At 36.6% G+C, this 19,018-nt stretch overlaps 1 protein-coding gene across 1 annotated transcript in view; it reads right to left on the reverse strand.

Moving 5' to 3' along the window:
* Positions 1–19,018, reverse strand: part of LOC137586136 (calcineurin-binding protein cabin-1-like) — a 1,431,569-nt gene that overhangs the window by 638,061 nt on the left and 774,490 nt on the right. The window lies entirely within an intron of this gene.

Raw genomic sequence — 19,018 nt, forward strand, 5'->3', positions numbered from 1 at the left:
TCCCTTGCTGAACATCCCTGCAACCCAAGACCTCAGCCTCCCTTACCTTCATCGTTTGAATGAACGTAATCTGGAGGTGAAACAGCAATTCGAGAAAAACGCCGGAACTGATCAAGCTTATCGTGTGGCATTCATTATTGGAGCCATAAGCTGTGCTTTAATCTGCATTGGCCTCACTCTTTGTCGATTCATCGGCGTAAAGAAGTCTGCAAAACAGTTACGAGAAGTCGTCGCCGTGATTGGGTCGGCCGAGGACCGCCTTATACTTGAAGGGGGAGTAGTTAACACTAGTTAACAATTAACACTTAATATAGGACATTGTATAAGTTTATAATCAACCCTCGCTATCGCGTGCTCTATAAGTTAAGTAACAGCCCTGGCAATTGCGACATTACATAAGTTATATCAGCGCGCTATAGCTACAATGGTCAGCGACGGTAACCGGACACTTTTGTTTTGCTGCAAGAGTTTCCGTTATCGCCAAAGAGTTGCTGAGTCGGCTTGTGGCGTGATGCGAGTTTTGGCAATATTTCACAGAAGTGAAATATTCTGTGTTTTAAGAAATCAGTTTTGAATACAGCACTTAGCCGTTAAATAAATTGTTTTATTGTCTGAGCCCGAGACCAGCAATAAGAGGCACAGTTTGCCTCTTAACCTAATCTTCACCCACAACAGGAACTGAGGATATTAATTTGTATGTAGTTTCTGTGCTAGAAATTGAAAGCCTGTGCTCAAGATGGTCAGCACTGTTACCAAAGAGAATTTCTCAATTTGGGCTTTATTTCCTTCTGCGACATTGAGTCTTTGGTCGAATTAAACAAGGGTATGAACAGACAAAACAATTTATTTCACGGCAGACGCGGGGAATTTATTTATTTAGCTTTAATTGCACTTCAACGCGACGCACTCAAATAATTAAATTGGCAACAGATTTATTACCAAATTTATTAACAACAGTGACCTTTATTTACTATATGTATTAATGTACCAATGTATAATCATTTCGTTTTTTTTTTTTTTTATTTACATCTATGTATTTATGTATCAACGAACAAAATATAAAAAAAAATAACGGGTCACTTTAATATTCGATTCGCACTGTTTCAATTTTCACATAACTTGTCCCTGTTCGGGCGCCATGAAAAATCATAAGAGTTTTTATGACTAGTTTATTAAGTGTACATATGTATGTGTATAACTGGACCTTTAACTGAAGTGAATTTTGCGAGGAATAAAACAACGAATGCGCTCGCTCTGATGGATAATTTTCGACTATATTCTTCTTTTTACCTTTGTTCCTTAAACGGCAAATTGACTATGTATCTTCCATTCGTGTTGCGGGTGTGCGTACACAGGAAGTGCGTCTCGACCTTTTCATCCTCTTTGCAATCTTGAAGTGTTCACCGATGTGACTACCCATCCAAATATGATGTTAACAACAATAGGGTGCCCTTGACCATTGCATAGCTTCTCTCCGGTGAGAACTAATCAAATCTAATCATTGCCCAGCAAAATGTCGATTGCAGCGTTAGTTCTGAAGTCAGGGTCAGCCATTCGGTATCCATTAAATACCGACAGTGATGAAGCATCAATATTTTCACGTGCCAATGGTGAGGTGATCTTTCCTAAAACGTGCGCATTAATATCGATGTAATGACTCGACGTAAGCAAGGCTCCTTGTAAATTTCGCACGTGTACCAATGCAGTTGGTAGAGTACTTCTTCGTTGGCCATTTGGCATACTGGGTTTGGGTAACATTCATCATTGCTATCGCTGATGCCGCTGGTGCTTCCTCAGAAGCCAAGCCTGAGTTGCCTTGATGCTGCTCTGCGCTTTTACGAGCCCCGACCACTATTAATTCGTACGGCAAGCTTTTTTACCCAAATGCAATGTTTAACTGACGATATTTTCAATACTGTAGAAGATAGCACATGCAAACCACTTTTTTCTGAAAGATCCTTTTATTCTCTATTATATAACATAAAATGTTTGAGGTACTTCAATAACAACAACAACAACAATAATTTCATTAAATGCTCTGCTGAACTTGTAAAAAAAAATTGACCAGTATTAATTCGTACGGTGCATTAGCTTAGCTTAGAATTGAAAGAAGATCAAAATAAAAACAAACAGTGTAACATAATCACTACCTAGTCATAATCTGGAAACAGTTATACCATGTGGAATGTGTGAAATGTTTTACCGCTTCATATTATTCAAAGTTTAGCAATAATGGTACGTGGTAAGCCGATTTCCAAAGAAATTAACAGTTTAGCTGTAGATTTTTATAAATCTGGGAAGTCATTTTGTGAATTAGCCAAACAATTAAATCTGGCTAAATCGTCCGTTCAAGGAATAATAAAAATGTTTATGAAAAATGGCAGTATTGACAATAAAGTCGCAAATAGAGGCCGAAAATCAGTAATATCAGATCGTGATAAAAGAGCCCTAGCCACAATTGTGAAAGCTGATCGTCGCCAAAATTTAAGAAATTTGGCATTAGAGTGGTGTGAGAAAATCGGGAAAAGCGTTAAGCGTGAGTGGACTCGCCTGCAGTTGCGTAATATTGGATACAAGTTCTATAAAGTATGTATAGGGATTATCTATGCTACAAACTTAATATCTTAAATTACTCTTAGGCCAAGGAAAAACCATTGCTTACGCTTCGCCAAAAGAAGAAGCGTTTGCAATGGTGTCGGGAACGGATGAGTTGGACTCAAAGGCAATGGAATTCCATCATATTTAGCGATGAAGCTAAATTTGATGTGAGTGTCGGTGATGCGCGAAGAAGAGTCATTCGCAACAAAAGTGAAGCATACCATAAAGACTGCCTTAAAAGGACAGTTAAGTTCCCAGCGAGCGTAATGGTCTGGGGTTGTATGTCTGCCAAAGGTGTAGGCCAATTGCACTTTATTGATGGGATGGTCAACGCAGAAAAATACATCACCATATTAGAAGAAAGTCTGCTGCCATCAATACCAAAACTGGGTGACTGTGATGAATACACCTTTCAACAGGATGGAGCATCATCTCATACTGCCAAAAAAACAAAAGCATGGTTGCAGAATAAGGAAATTGGGGTTTTAGATTGGCCATCAAATAGTCCGGACCTAAGCCCAATCGAAAATATATGGGGAATAATGAAAATAAATCAAAAAAATGAGCCGCAAAGAACCCTCTCTGACTTAAAAACAAAATTGCAGGAGATGTGGGACTCTATATCAACCGAACAATGCCAGAATTTATTAAAATCTATGCCAAAGCGTTGTAAATGTGTTGTAAAGGCAAAAGGCGATGTTACCCAATATTAATTCTTAAAAAATCATATTGTATATACTTATTTCAAGCACCGTACGAATTAATACTGGTCAATTTTTTTTTTATCAGTTCAGCAGAGCATTTAATGAAATTATTGTTGTTGTTGTTGTTATTGAAGTACCTCAAACATTTTATGTTATATAATAGAGAATAAAAGGATCTTTCAGAAAAAAGTGGTTTGCATGTGCTATCTTCTACAGTATTGAAAATATCGTCAGTTAAACATTGCATTTGGGTAAAAAAAGCTTGCCGTACGAATTAATAGTGGTCGGGGCTCGTATGCTGTGTAGAATAGCCTTCAGAATGCAGAATAGAATGATGGCGTTGCAATACTTGCAAGAAGACTTCGAGCCACAAGCGCTTACTCCATGTACAGTCTTCAAACAAATGAAATACATATGTTTCTCCTTCGCAAAGGTGTAACGTTGCTTGACAGTCAAGCTCTGGAATTAAGGGAAAGCCGACAGTATGTGCTCAGTACTGTGACATTTCATACAATTACCTGTAATGGCAAGCATAGTGCGTGCTTGCCGTTTTTCTTTTTCATCCCTCGGTTTGCACTTTATTTTTACTTTAACTTTACTGAACTGTGTCTGCCACTGCTAGAAGACGTCTTGATCGTTCGTTTGCTTGCCTTTTACTAAATTTTCAATTCTTACGCATATACATAGGTCATACAGGTTTATAAAGAGTGACAGAGACAGAGAGTACCAGACTGTCGCCATTATATTCCAGAAAACAAAAGCATTGTGAGATGAGCAAGTTCATTAATGAGACTTAGAGTATAAAATGCGTAGGAATGTAAGTTTAATGACAATTGGTTCCTCAACATTCCCCCATCCCCTGAAACACCGTTTCTGAACCCGGTAGGGCTGCAATCTTCGTGATAGGGCGAGTGACTTCTCCTAATTTGGTGAGAACCTGTACCGCTCGGACGAGGCCATCATCTCCTGCGAACTCCGGAGTTACCCCTCCAATGATAAATGCGTCTCTGCAATAATATTATAAATTAAACCAGAGGGCCGGAGCTAACTTTGACCGAGTCAAAGTTTGTATACCCTTGCAACTTTTTTGGTAACTCTTTCCTTACCTATTAGCCATCAATGAGGAAGAACGTTTTATCTAAAAAGGGTTATGTTTGCGAAAGAAAGGCCTACAATCGTAGGAAATAACGAAGATATTGATCATAGTCACTGTTTTCCACCGATCGTTCCTATGGGAGCTATATGATATAGTCACCCGATCTTGAATGTGAAAGCAATCGCGTTAAAAGTAACGAAGTTATTCACAAAAGTCACTGTTTGCGACCGATCGTTCCTATGGGAGCTGATCAAGAATATATATACTTTGTATGGTCGGAGATGCTTCGTTCTATGCGTTGCAGACTTCTGACCAAAATTAATATACCATTTTTTCAAGGGTGTAAAAATATCTAAATTGGCACCAAAGCTATCTGTTGGCCAATTTCTCGGCCATATAATAAACTGCTACTCGTTTGGATTCGTTGCTTCAAAACTTCCCTTGCCACTATCTTCGCGAAACAGATTAGACTACGTTATTAGTTCTACATTTATTTTGCATCCGTCACATTCGAGTTCTCTTGATACAGTGAGTTCTTAAATTCTTATATGCTACGAGAGAGAGTAATACAAAGTAAAATGTACAGGGAAACGCAAGAAGAGAGCCAACAGTGATGCTAGATTGAACTCTCTTTGAGCTTGCGATATATCGATAGTTTAGCTATTTAACCCAATGGTTAATATTTCAGAATAATTAAATTAATGAATTTGAATTCAGGAGTTCTCCTCCAACACTATCCTTACTGCCGTTTTAAGCCAGTCCACAATAAGGAAAACGATTACTCTAAGTAGTTTGAGGGCATAATGCCATAATGCTATAGAATTGATTGGTTGATGCCTTTTGTATCAGAATATCGTAGCGCTATAAGAATGCTTTAAGCTATAAATAACCACAGAGTTTTGGCATTATTTAGAGCCGTATTATTAAATTGTTAGTATTTTGGGCTAGCAAACCATCAATCTTTATAAGACATGTGTATGTTAGTCTACCATGATTATCAAATCAAATCTGTTAGATTTATTGAAGCTGGGGTCCGCTAGCACGTAGGATTGCCGCTTTGACATATCCACATAAGCTATATTTAATAAAAGAGCTTTCATTAATTCTGGCAATACAATTGCTTCGATATTGAGACACACTTTTTCTGGGTCAAGCATAGGATTTGTATCTGCCTTGTTTTCTTTATGTGGCTCTCATATAGTTGGAGATGTAAAATGGGGATAGGGAAAAGGAAGAAAGCAAATTGGAAATTATATTTGGAATGTTTTGTCTGTGCATTGAATTAAGTTACAGAATTTATATACAAAAATACATTAAAAGTACCATGCATGACAGTGCTGGGTCTGTTACCAAGTGAACATGTTACGTCCTTTCTCCCTTGTGGCGACTCCTCGCCCGCATGTACATAAACAATTATACATAAGCAGACCGCTACTCTGCCGGCGTCACTGGAAGCGTAGCTACGCGGTCTTAGCTGTACAAAAACCTATGTATAGAGTTAAGATTATAGAATAAAGAGAACTCAAAACCCAAAGACATACATACTTTCGTTTTAGTGATAATTATTACAAGAAACATACAAAGAAAAATTGAATTGATACACTGTAATTTGCTATTTCAAGCATTAACAAGTCCTCTCATCAGCTGACTTTGATAACCACTCTAAGGCCAAACCACTACTCTAACACTAATACTAGTTGTGAACCGTTACTGGATAAAGCGAAAGAAGGCAAGCATAGCTTACAACTCCAAAGTTCATTTTTTTGCTTTCATAGTCCGGGTAGCGTCAACATATTAGTCGAAGCAGCAATGTTGAAACAGATATACGTATACGGTATATTGTACAGCATCAAAACAATGTATGTTTATAAATTGTAAACACCAAGCCTTGCGTTTGGCATGTGTTAATTATTTTAGCGATCTATTTATTTGAATCGTTCGAATAAGCAGGGTCGAGGTAATTTTTAGGGAAAACAAAAGATGATTTGTTATATGGTGATTTATTGTTCATTTCAATTTTTAATTCCGTTTAGTGCGCTTCTTTTCTTTATCGCTTCTGCATTTGTTCTCTGTTCATTTGTTTTATTTGTAATTTGTTTTGTATTAATAATTATCCTAGTGCCGTGTAATTTTTTCCCACTTGCACTTTATATCTTTATGCATCTTTATAAACTCTTGATTCACGTTTTTTTTTTTTTTTTCGTTTTTACAATGTCTTTCTATCTATTCTTGCAAGCATACTGATTGTTTTGAAGATCAATATACGGGAATTTCCTGCTGGCTCTGCGATAGTCTAATCCGCTTAAAAAGCGCTGGTCTTAACAGCAGTGACTATGACAAATTTTCTGGTTTGTCTGGACTTGCCTATCTTGTCCCAGTCTGCTGACTGATTTGATTAGATTTGAGCCGTAGAGATCTTCGTGTAAGTTGACTCATAAACAATCGCCATCCCTATCCATCACATCTTCTCCTTTTTTTACTTTTGCCAACATCACCATCCTGTCCCTATTTATGCTCTTCTTTTTTTTCTTCTGAAAAACCCTGTACAATCCCAGGTATACCTCAATCTATCCCACACAGGAATTCTTATCAATTACTGAATGATGCCTTCCTTACTCGTATAGATTCCAATTGGCCTCCACTAACTGTAGTGCCTCAGCTCAAACAATTATGGATCTCCAGGCTTGATCCTGATACTTCTGAGACGTCGGTTGCAGCTTATTTTGGTAATAGATGCCCTGATAAGGTCTCAATTCAAACGTTTAAATTTTCTGTCAGATGAGTATGTCTCAGCCATTGTAGATTCTAATTTTTAACCCGAGAACTTAGTTGTACACGAGTTTACACCCAATAAGCGGTCCCTTCATAATTTATCGTTTTCGTTGTTTGCTTCAAAGCTTTACTGAAGCTTGGCTCAACTCATCTGTTTCGGATAACGAAATTCCTTCTACTAACTTTTGTTATATATTGTTAATCCAAAACTATTATCATGATATGAATTTTTCAAACGGAAAATGATATAATGAAAACGCGGGAGCTTTTTATTAAGCCAGTATTACAAGTACTTGGTCTCCTATCGATATTTCAATAGTATTACTTTCTTATTATAAATATTTTTGAGCTCTTTAGTAGGCAAAAATCAATAAGCCAATCAAAATCCAGATCCCTTGTCACCAAATCAAAAGTTCCCAATACTAACATCAATAGCTTTGTAACCGAACTTTAATCATATCTGTATGAATAATCATAAGTCAGTTCTTAAAACGCTTTATTTCAATAAAGATCGTTTTTGAGTCTCACCAATCCACATTATTATACCATACACCCATAGGGTGAAATGGTATATTAAAGTCGCCAAAATGTATGTAACAGGCAGAAGGAAGCTTCTCCGACCCTATAAAATATATATATTCTTGATCAGGATGAACTGCCGAGTCGATCCATGTCCGTCTGTCCGTCCGTCCGTCCGTCCGTATGAACACGCAGATCTCGAAGACTATAAGAGCTACAGCCACCAAATTTGGTATGTATACTTGTGTATTATGTACATATATAGAGTTAATTGGAATTTCGGCCACGCCCCTTACGCTCCCAGGAATCACATAAAACTATTTTTCTTAAAAAGTATAACAGCTAGAGACATCAAATTTATTTTGTATACCCGTTTAGTTAGCGCGCAAAAACTGATTGTTCAAACTTTTTGCCACGCCCACTTCCGCCTCTATAATTAAGAAAAAATTTAAAAATTTTAAAATTTTCTCCTGTAGTTTTTTGACTATCGCATTCAAATTCGGCAGACTAATTAATCTTATCTATTTCTACAAAACCACCAAATTTTATTGAGATCGGACTAGAAACATGCAAAATACGCGTATGAACGTATTTTACTAAGCGGTCCACAAGGCCAGAATTGGCCGTTGGCTAGTGGCGGCGCTAGAGTGCTCGTGTGTTCGTAGAGTGAGCGAGATAGCATATAGTATAAAAAATGTAAAAACAATTTAATAGACATACATTTGGTTTTCGAAATTTGAAATATTTGTTTCGCCTGGTGTATGGTATACCCAAGTCGACGAGTCGACTTACTTGCTTCATTTTTTTTTAATAATAAAAGAAATGGATTTATAAAGATTTAAAGACCCATATTATAATTACTTACACATACTTATTCATTTACACCTCTTACAAAGACAGTCCCTGCGCTGATCGATGGTACCGTCGAATAAGTTGAAGCTGAGAACTAAGTGAAAAAGTAAACAATATTGACAAAAGATTTACATAAAATTTAATTACTCAAAAAAGAAAATTAAATTTATGTTACCTTTTAAACGCCTGCTTTTTGCATATCTAGTTGGCTTATAAAGGAGTTAAAAACCACAACCTATTGGTAATTTATCCCATGGGGGTGACTTGGGGGGAGACTTGGGAAAACGGGGCTAACGAACCTCGAAGCTGGATATTATATCGTCAGGATTCTCGGCGGTGTTTGGCTTGAATCCTTATAGAAGTTAGCACGTTTATAGGAGATATAGACTCCTTGTAGACATGTTTGCGCGCCAATTTCTTCCTTATGTATCCCCCAGTTTGCCTCATAAACTAGAGAGGGCGAACCTTCGGGCAATAGACAAACAAGCTTCTGCGAACAATTAAATTAGTAACCTGATAAAGAAATAATTTTTTAATTTCCCCTCAATAAGCACCAAAAAAAATATTATTTCACTGTTTTACGATTTTTCGTAACTTTACAAAACTTTAACTCTAGGCTTCATAATATGAGGGACTATTATCTATCTTCTGCGCTAATGTAACAGTTTCAAACTTTTATTCTCGCTTAGCTAAGTGTCGAACCCTACCTAATTTGGATTACTTTAAATTACTTAAAAGCTTTCTGCTCTCTGACGTGACGGTTGTGTTTTTGCATAGCTCCTGAGTTTTTATTAATATTAATTTTTTTTTCCTAATTTTTAATTGTGCTTAGTTTGTTTACGCTTTCGCTGGTGTTGTTCGCTTGACTCCCTTGTGTTTTATTTCCATAATTCGCCAAATTAATCAGCTTAAACAGTTTTTTTCTATTTCGTGATTAGTGTTTGGTGCATTAACATATTTTTTTTTTTTTTCTTTCGTCATTGCTTCTGCAGTTGCTCCCCTCATCGCCCCCATCATACCATCAGTGCTAGTGGCTTTGTTGTTCTCTCTGCTTTGTGCTTGTGCTCAGCTTCTCTACCGCGCATTCACTTTTATAAGGCCGCCTCTCAAAGCTCGGCTTATAACTGTTCTTGCACTCTGTGTTGTGCTGTGCACTCTAGCTGTCTCTTTGTTCTATTTGTAATTATTGATTTTTATACCCTTGCAAAAAGGGTATAACACGACGAGACGAGTTCAACTAGCCATGTCCGTCCGTCTGGATCAACGCAAACTTCTCCTAGATCGTAGGAGCTACAGAGCTAAAATTTTGCACGTAGGCTTGTATATACATATATGAAGGGGTTGTATATCTCGGATTCAGCCGGATCGGACCACTATATCATATAGGTCTCATACAAACCCCAAAGTCACGAACAGTGACTTTTCTCAATAACTTCGCTATTTTCTATGTTATTATCGTGAATCTTAATATTAGAGAGTTTATTACGCTTATAAACTACTGTGCCAAATTCGATCAAGATCGGATGACTATATCATATAGCTCCCATAGGAACGATCGGTTGAAAACAGTGACTTTTCTCAATAACTTCGCTATTTTCTATGTTATTATCGTGAATCTTAATATTAGAGAGTTTATTACGCTTATAAACTACTGTGCCAAATTCGATCAAGATCGGATGACTATATCATATAGCTCCCATAGGAACGATCGGTTGAAAACAGTGACTTTTGTAAATAACTTCGTTACTTTTATTGTTTTCAAATTAAACATTTCTTAATTTAATATATCTGTTAATGACTGTGTCGAATGTGATAAAGATCGGGTGACTATATCATATAGCTCCCATAGGAACGATCGGTGGAAAACAGTGACTTTGATCAATATCGTCGTTATTTCCTATGATTGTAGGCCATTCTTTCGCAAACATAAGCCTTTTTAGATAAAACGTTCTTCCACATTGATGGCTAATAGGTAAGGAAAGAGTTACCAAAAAAGTTGCAAGGGTATACAAACTTTGACTCGGTCGAAGTTAGAACCGGCCCTCTTGTTTTTAAAATTACTATAACGTTTGATGGTCTGACTTATTTAGGCAGTTTCTCATTCGTTAAAGTCCTAACTGGTCACTATATTCTCCTGTTATTTGGTGCATTTGAAATTTGATTTTCTGTTGTTTCAAAAGTTGTTGGTTTTTGACGTGAAGTTCGAGGCTTTATAAAATCACTTATTTTTTACCTTCTTTCATGCATGCTGATTGCTTTGAAGATCAATATACGGCAATTTCCTGCTGGATCTGCGAAAATTTAGTCCACTCAAAATACTAGGCCGTGCCTATGACAAATTTTGACCTTTGTCTGTGTCTAAGCCCGAAATAGGCTAAAAGCGCTAGACTTGCCCATCTAGTGCCAGTGAACAGTTTGAGTTTGGCCGTATGCACAGGGACTTTTGCTTAAAGTCTTTTTCGTTAAACAAACTTGGCAAACAGCTGTCTATGGCGTGTGATTCTTGCGTAAATTTTGTATTGTATTGTATACGGCAATTTCCTGCTGGATCTGCGAAAATTTAGTTCACTCAAAATACGCTGCCGTGCCTATATCAAATTTTCTGCTTTGTCTGTGTCTAAGCCCGAAATAGGATAAATGCGCTAGAAAATCGCGAAATCATGTAAGATTATGATCAATCATTAATTTAAAAAAGTTTTTTAAGTTTAGTAAAGTTTGTCTTGCAAAAACATCGGGTTAGAAAATCAAGTTACCAAAAAAAACCGACTGCCAAGTCGGACTGTGGTAAAATATATGAACAAATAATATGGGCAAAAAAAGTATTTAAAGAAATTTTAACAAAAACAATTTCCTTCTTCTGATTGGAAGACTGTACAATTTCAGATGAAAGCGCAGGATCAACAGCGATCAAAACGCCGCCACCATTCGTGTAGTCTGATCATGTCTATATGTTTAATATTTGCATCAGCAATATCAAGCTTCAGCCAAGCTTTAGTAAAGGCGAGAATGTAAAATTCAAAAGCTTAACATCTACCTTGAGTCTAGAAAGTTTAATCTTTAGTCCCCAAACGTTCTGAAATTTGTTACTTGACTTAGAAACATGTGCAGACGAGCCGGAAGTAACAGGCTAATAGGAGGCCGACTTTTTTTATATCCTTGCAAAAAGGGTATATTAATTTTGGTCAGAAGTGTGCAACGCGTAGAACAAAGCATCTCCGACCATACAAATAAATATTCTTGATTTTGCATGTAGGCTTGTATATACTGCAGGGGTTGTTTATCTCGGATTCAGCCGGATCGGACCACTATATCATATAGCTTTCATACAAACGATTAAATCACGAACAGTGACTTTTCTCAATAACTTCGTTATTTTCAGAGGTATTGTCGTGAAACTTAATATTAAAAAGTTTTTTAATTCCTATAAACTACTGTGTTAAAATTGATTAAGATCGGATGACTGTATCATATAGCTCCCATAGGAACCATCAGTCGAAAACAGTGACTTTTGTAAATAACTTTGTTAAACATTTGTTAGTTTAATATATCGGTTAATGACTGTGCCAAATTTGATCAAGATCGGGCGACTATATCATAAAGCTCCCTTAGGAACCATCAGTCGAAAACAGTGACTTTTGTAAAAAACTTCGTTACTTTTAACGCGATTGCTTTCAAATTATACATTCTTTCGCTAACATAAGCCTTTTTAGATAAAACGTTCTTCCACATTTAGCTATCAATGTGGTATAGGTAAGGAAAGAGTTACCAAAAAAGTTGCAAGGGTATACAAACTTTGACTCGGTCGAAGTTAGCCCCGGCCCTCTGGTTGTTTATTATATACTCTTTTTGGTCTTCCGAATAATAATCTTTAAGCCAACACTTTACTAACTCCTTGTCCTGAAGGTTCAGAAACTACAACCCATATCGTATTTGTTGGTGGGATACTTTACCCAGTGGAAGTGAGAAGAGACTCCAGCTCTGCCATTGCCGGACTCCTAAACGATATCAGCGGATGTGCATTTTTTGAAATCGGGTCATTGTCGGAAGCCGGAACTGGTACACATCGAGGGGCTGTCGGAATAAGAGATACGCCCGGAAACCGAGCCTTCTTTCGCACTTCTGAATTGAACATCTATCGCCAAAAGCTCCTCTTGGAGCTTATGAACGCCAGCTGACTGGGTTTTAAATGCATCCCCAGTCCGTTTCATAAAACTTCTGAAAGAGGGAAATTTTTTTTTGTAACAACAAAAACTATGCACAAGCGCAAAGTTAACGGCCGCGACCGCGATCGAAAAAGAAAACAAAAGAGTGGAGAGCACAAACATTACACAAATAAAAATGAAGTAAGTATACCGGTATACCATGCACCAGGTGAAACAAATATTTAAATTTTGAAGGCCAAATCTATGTATATAAAATGATGTTTAATTGTGGTACTTTTACTAGCAGTCTCTGTGATCATGTCATACATCTTTTGACAGGCTATCAGTAACTTAACTACATATATTAGTTTCAAACGAAGTGTACATTTTATATCCTGCTAATAAAGGCACGGCTCGTTCTTGCAAAAAGTGAATGAGTCATTGTCTGTTCCTCAGCCATCTTTTTAAATTCCACGAATTTCTGAAATACTTCGTCTTTTTAAACAATAAGTAAATATTCGACTCGAAATGTCGTCTATGAATGTCAAGAAATATAAAGAGCCGCCAAAAGAACGTTTCTGAAAGGGCATGTAACAATTCCAAAAAATCACACAAGTCACACATGGCATCTTCTCAGAAAAGTCTACATTTTTCATGCCACTAACCATCCTGCGCTTAACAATATTCAATAGACTTGAATAATTCCAGTGACCACCTTGTAGTGCTATTAAGACCTTTCCTTTCCTCTCTTCAGTTAGTACTATCTCACCGTCTTGGCGAACCGTCGCAGAATTTTTGTCGAAAAAATTTGTCTCTAAAACAGTGCAAACAAATTTATAGTTTCAGCTCACATAATCCGGTCTGTACAAGAACGTCACCTCTGCCAACTATGACATTGTTGACTTCTTCATGCTCAACATAATTCGCAAACATACTGCGCGTGCCACATAAATGAGCCACTGCTCCCGAATTCACATACCAGCTCAAAGAATTTAGATTTCCTGCCTGTGTCGCAGCTAGAATTGTATACAATCGATGTGGTGATTGCCGATTGACTTTTGACTCTTCTGGAAACTTTGGGCAGTTTCTCTTGTAGTGACCTCGCTGCCCACAACAATAACACTCTATATCCACCAGAGACTTTTTCTTCCAGCAAATTTAACCTGTTTTTACTGCTAATTCGTCTTCTAGCTTAATATTCACTTCAGCAAGTTTGTCCAATGTAGAGAAGAACATATTGAGATATTCGCTCATCTTGTCCTCTCTCAACTGCAACCGAAGCAAGTTCTTATATAGCGACAGCCTCCGAACGTGTCCGCTCGGCTCATACGTTTCCTTGAGCTTATCCCATGCTTCTTTTGCTGTAGCACAATTCTTGAGGTAAACCAACTAACAGGGTCTTACACTCAGGAATATCGTCGCCAACGCTTTCTGATTCCGTGCATCCCACTTACACTCAGCGTTATCCCACGCAGCAACTGCATTCGCTTCCGTAGGCCTCGTCTCGCCTGTGGAGTTCATTGCTGTGCATTTGAACGGACCAGGAATAATAATTCCACTGCTCCAATTTATTTATTTGGAAAAAAGAACTTATTTCTACCACGCGCTTGATGCCGTGTATCCTACCACACAATTATTTTTCGCCGGCCGCAAAATATCTGCCCACACTCGAGTGTATTTGGGCAAATAACTTGTTCACGATCGATTGGACTATACGATATGATTTTTTTTTGTTACCTTTTAGCATAATAATCATCGTCGGCGTAAAAACTTAAAAAATTTTATCAATACAACATTTTTGATGTCGATAACTTGGAACTTAATACCATCTCAGAATTTTTAATTTTCGTATTCGATGCATTATGATTTAAAGAATGGTTAAGTGCCTAATGGAAATCACATCCCGAACACAGAAATTTTTTTTTTTTTTTTTTTGTTAATACATTTTAAAATAACTCAACTTAGATAAAAGAGAAAAAATCAAAGAAGCTAACATCGGCTATGCCGAAGTTTGTATACCCTTGCAGTCCTTGGTAATAATAATTTTACATGTTCAAAATTTGTTTTTTGCAACACGATTCATCAATATACAAAGAAAACAATTTTACTCTCATATATGTAAATTTCATAGCATACTCGATTTTTATGAAAATGTTTCTTCTAGTTCTTCTATTATATAGTGGTCCGATCCTTATGGTTTTCATACTTTTTTTTTGCCGGGTAATAAAAACCCACGAAAAAAAAATTTCAGCCCGATAGCTCTTAAGACGGCTGAGTAAAACGCGTACGCACAGACGGACGGACAGACGGACATGGCTATATCGACTCAGCTTCTGATCAAGAATATATATACTTTATGGGGTCGGAAACGTCTCCTTCTGTGCGTTACAAACATCTGATCAATTTTATAATACCCTCTGCAAGGGTATAAAAAGCTATTTTTAGATCTTTGCCGAATAAAAAAATTACAGGTTAAAAAAATTTCAAATTCATGAAGCGAGTAAGAAAAAACCAGAGGGCCGGGGCTAACTTCGACCAAGTCAAAGTTTGTATACCCTTGCAACTTTTTTGGTAACTCTTTCCTTACCTATTAGCCATCAATGTAGAAGAACGTTTTCTATAAAAAGGCTTATGTTTGCGAAAGAATGGCCTACAATTATAGGAAGTAACGAAGATATTGATCAAAGTCACTGTTTTCCACCGATCGTTAATATGGGAGCTAGATGATATAGTCTCCCGATCTTTATCGAATTCAGCACAGTCATTAACAGATATATTAAATTAAGAAATGTTTAATTTGAAAGCAATCGCGTTCAAAGTAACGAAGTTATTTACAAAAGTCACTGTTTTCGACCGATCGTTCCTATGGGATATAGTGGTCCGATCCGGCTGAATCTGAGATATAAAACCCCTGCATATATGTATATACAAGCCTACATGCAAAATTTCAGCTCTGTAGCTCTTACGGGCTAGGAGGAGTTTGCGTTGACGGACGGACGGACATGGCTATTTGAACTCGTCTCGTCGTGCTGATCAAGAATATATATACTTTGTATGGTCGGAGATGCTTCGTTCTATGCGTTGCACACTTCTGACCAAAATTAATAAACCCTTTATGCAAGGGTGTAAAAAGTGTTTAAAATAGCATGCAACGAATCAAGGCCGTACCGAAGGTCACATATTTTTTTTTACGTCGACGTTTCCGCCAGCGTGTCTCGCTACAAGCTGCCAATTCGAAGGAATAAGTATCAAAGAAGCTAACTTGCAGTCCTTTCACGTAATATGTTTATAAGTTCCAAACTCCTATTCTATAACTTAATTCATCAACGCACAGACGAAACATTTCAAATATCATATCCATTTTGTTTTCTTCTTCTTCCCCATCCAATCCTACATGCATGCTGCGATTGGAACGCATAAGCATACAGTAGGTATATATAGCGTTGCGTCTGTGTGTATGCGTGTGCTCTGATCATTCGAGCGATGATTCAGTAATCTGCAGGCAGCGTTGCCGGAAACGCTTCCTGCAGCATTTGAGCACAGCCGATTTTTATTGACTTTAACTTGTGTTTTATTTATCGGATTAAAATTGGAATAAAATCGTATATATAAGTATATTTTATACGGATACTCCAATGTTTTTGCCCATGTTTCTTCTCTAATTACATGATATAGTGATCCGATCCTGATGATTTTCATACTTTATCATCTTAGTAGCTCGTCATATGGTTGAGAAAAACGCATACGCACCGACGGACAGACATGGCTAGATCGACTCAGCTTCTCATGCTGGTCAAGAATATATAGTCATATATCCAACTCCAATACCCAATAACATATAAATTTTAGGCTCCCTAAAATTCATAACGTTAAAGTAAACATCCGTTTTTATAAACAATTGTCCCCCTCAAAATCAAAGCGTGTGAACGCTAACTCATAATTAACATAAATAATTAAACACTTGCAATAATAACACTGTGATAGTCGAAAAAAAGACATGGCAAAATTCGATGGTTGCACCCTATTTGGGGTCCTGCGAATCGAACTGCATCATTAGTTTTTTAAGTTATCACGATGGTTTCATACAAAATTTTTTGCGGAAGTTTTTCATCAAAGTTGCCATTTTTTCGAAAAGGATGTTTTTTTCATTTGCTTCTAACTTCTAAAATATTCGATTTCTTTACAAACTTTCTTTAGCAAAGTTTCTTAGAATTGAAAGAGCTACAAATGTTGGGAAGTTATCTAGCCTCTAAATCCGTCCGTTCCCGAGCATTGGGACAAAATGTAAAAAAAATCGAATCTTGACCAAATTTTTTTATGTTTTCTTTCTCGTATTTTGCTAAAATTGATATTATTCCATTTGAAGCTTGATAATTATATGAGAACTTATTTTGCTCAATGACAGCAGAAGAGACAACAGACCTATCTAATTTACGATTTATAATATAACCACATAATCAAATTGAATTTTTTTTAGATATGTTAACAAAGTCGGTTATACAGTCGGTATAATCTGGTATCCCAATGACAAATGAAGCACATGTTTTTCGTATAACCCGCTTGCAAGCCAGTGAGTAGAGCAACAACTTTTAGGTCAGTACATATTTTCCATTGATGTTTTCTATACTGAACACAATCCAAAATTAGTTTCATTGAATCGATAAACAATCGCCACTCCTTTAGTTTGTAAGTGCAATTTATATGTTCCATTAACCCAACGATATTTTTGCAGTATGCAAACGTATTATTGCCGTTAATTTCGAAAAAGTCCAAAAGTCTCTTCCTATACCCGTACACTTTTACATCCTTAGACAAAATGTTAACAGATCGTAAATGATGTGCTAAAGAGTTCGCTTGCCTTTGTGACCATTTTAGTTGTCTTACCATCGTATATAATCGAGCTTGGTATATCTAGAGATGTTGACAAGTTTTATCGATTTGGGATGGATCATACGTTGAAAGTAACTCTTCAGGTTCGGTGACAAATGTTGGCGAATTATTCCTTTCTGTTGGGCTTTGACATCTTTGTAATTGTAATATACTCCGAATGAGGTACTGTGCCGATTGAACACTTTTATAGATTATAAAACTGTTCTTTAGTTTTGCGAGTTTATTCTGGCATGCGTAGCAGTTATCCGTATGATGCCATTGTGACTCTATCTAAATCATTGGAATGTCAAAACTCATTTTTGTGGGAGACTTGTTCGCAAGTCAAAATTACGATTAACATCTATGCTTACACGATCAGTAGAGGTAATATTTGCTCTTATATATCGGTGGGTACCGATATCAGTAGAATAACGATAAAAGGCTTACGTAGTTAAAGCTCATGGGAAATAAATATTTCTAATATCAAGGGCGTAACAGGTATTTAAGTTTGTAAGGGGTAACATATTTTTTCTCTTAACATAACTTTTATAATGCATTATCAAGTAAAGTGGATTATCAAGTACTGGAGTACTTTAAGTAAATTGATTTAAATGCACCCCTCCCCCGTGCTCAATCCAGGCTCAATCTGGATTGAGCCAATGACAACTACTATTGTTGTCAAACAATTTATATGCAGTTATTATACCGACGGTATAAATATTTTTCAAAAACTAAAGAACTACAGTTAGTTTAATTTTGCTAATATATCTAAAAAAAATTCAATTTGATTATGTGGGTATATTATAAATCGTAAATTAGATAGGTCTGTTGTCTCTTCTGCTGTCATTGAGCAAAATAAGTTCTCATATAATTATCAAGCTTCAAATGGAATAATATCAATTTTAGCAAAATACGAGAAAGAAAACATAAAAAAAATTTGGTCAAGATTCGATTTTTTTTACATTTTGTCCCAATGCTCGGGAACGGACGGATTTAGAGGCTAGATAACTTCCCAACATTTGTAGCTCTTTCAATTCTAAGAAACTTTGCTAAAGAAAGTTTGTAAAAAAAACGAATATTTTAGAAGTTAGAAGCAAATGAAAAAAACATCCTTTTCGAAAAAATGGCAACTTTGATGAAAAACTTCCGCAAAAAATTTTGTATGAAACCATCGTGATAACTTAAAAAACTAATGATGCAGTTCGATTCGCAGGACCCGAAATAGGGCGAAACCATCGAATTTTGCCCTGTCTTTTTTTTTTTTTTTTTGAAAAAAACTATCACAGTGTAATTGTCCCCCTAACAACCAAAAGCGTGAGAACGCTAATTCAGCATTTAAATTCGGGAAAATCAAATGGCAGCAATATCAATCACACCACTAAAGGGCTCACAAATTTAGCCTATAAATATAACCATAAGACATTTTTGTAACTCAGTTTTAAGTTTTCATTCAAATAATGAAGTTG

The sequence above is a fragment of the Drosophila tropicalis genome, unplaced genomic scaffold, assembly GCF_018151085.1.
Source record: "Drosophila tropicalis isolate 14030-0801.00 unplaced genomic scaffold, ASM1815108v1 contig_905, whole genome shotgun sequence".
NCBI classification, from domain to species: Eukaryota; Metazoa; Arthropoda; class Insecta; order Diptera; family Drosophilidae; genus Drosophila; species Drosophila tropicalis.